General features: G+C 37.6%; 1 non-coding gene across 1 annotated transcript; it reads left to right on the top strand.

Annotated features, from left to right (window-relative positions):
* The first annotated feature begins 1,231 nt into the window (after positions 1-1,231).
* Positions 1,232-1,305, top strand: trnam-cau. Its single transcript has one exon. It is a non-coding gene; the product is annotated as a tRNA-Met (tRNA).
* Positions 1,306-1,611: the final 306 nt, after the last annotated feature.

Below are 1,611 nucleotides of genomic sequence, written 5' to 3'. Positions count from 1 at the left end.
TATATCATTACCTTGAGGCCACAATGCTCCCGCATCTTAATTACTAGACTGCAAGGGAATAGAGTTTTTTAAAAAAAAATCGTTATGTTAATTAAAAAAAAGGTTGGCAATGCTGCCAAGAATCTAATATCTCTCATTATACCACCAAGAACTGGGCATCCCACCCTCTCTCTCCCACCCCCCCCCCCCCCCAACCTTGAAGATGGCAGGTACAATTTCATTTTTGTAAAGCATGATTTTTGTCGAAACACAAACTATGAGAGAAATCTATCAATGCCCTGATTAACAAATGCCGAGATGCATTTACAGAGGGATGTTGTTCTCCCTTGCGTGGCTCTTGCTATTTCCTGCAAAATACAGGTTCAGGTCACCCGGAGATGGAAGTTTCCAAATTGGGCCAGATTCAGACATTCGGTGAATTAGCCCAATTCAGTGACTCAACTCATTCTTGCATTGGAATTTGGTTTACCACTGTACTGCATGGCTGAAATACGGTACCTCAGTCTAGGTAAAAGTGTTTTAGTGGGAGAAGAATGTAATTGTTGGAGGCCCTCTGATTGTTCATAAATATTTCCTCCTGATGAAAGAATATTTTATAATTAATCACAATTTATTTGACCATATGGCACCTTGTAAATATATTATCAGCCAGGATGTCGGGAACCTGGGTAGACGACAAATGACACACGGTCCTTAGCTTCCTAGATCCGAACTCTTATTCGCTTTAAATCTAAAATGCCTTTTCAGGCAATAATCTTTTATTTGTGTTTTCTATGAAAGAGATTTGGGAAATACACATAGTTCAAAAAGTGTAAAGGACACTAAGTATTTCAAGTATTTCAAAGATTAAGTTAGATATGACTACAACTCTGTATAATTCTGATTCAAAACCACAAACAACACGAAACTTCATGATGCATAACATTGCTTTTTTAAAATGTCATATTTAGAGTCCAAGTGAAAAAAAATTCTGCAGTAAACTAATTGTGCAAAGCAACAAAAGTAGTTGTATTTTCCTGCATCATTTCACTGTCAACACCTTGGAATAATGTAACCGCTATGTGAAGTGCACGTTAAATACCACAATCATTAATTGTAATAACAAGGCTTCTATAATGTCTACAGGAGAGCTATAATAAACAATTTGTGTATCAGTTAACAAGCAATAGGTAGAGGATATATAACACCTTTTGCTGGAGTAAACAAATTAGGAAATTGAATAGTTTTGTGGAGTCCCGTAGCTTAGTGGTTAGAGCACTTGCCTCATGAGCGAGAGGACCTGGGTTCAATTCCCAGGCAGGGCGAAATGTTGGGCAAATTTCCTTACTCCACATGCCTCTGTTTACCTAGCAGTAAGTAGGACCATGGTTGTCAGTCAATTGGTGGATCACTTTTCTAGGGGTAATAATCCCTTAAAAAAATTAGAAAAAAATAATTTGGTCACTCAATCCACAACTGTTTGTGGGACACTGCTGTGTGTATTTGGCTGCCACATTTTGCCCACAAAATATCCAGTCAACCACTTTACAGTATATTCTGTGAAGCACTTTGAAACATCTCAAAGACGAGATAAGGTGCTATATCGAATCCAATGATTATCATATTATTGTT

The sequence above is a fragment of the Callorhinchus milii genome, unplaced genomic scaffold (genome assembly GCF_018977255.1).
Source record: "Callorhinchus milii isolate IMCB2004 unplaced genomic scaffold, IMCB_Cmil_1.0 Scaffold1, whole genome shotgun sequence".
NCBI lineage: Eukaryota > Metazoa > Chordata > Chondrichthyes > Chimaeriformes > Callorhinchidae > Callorhinchus > Callorhinchus milii.
This window is presented reverse-complemented; position numbering and strand designations above follow the sequence as displayed.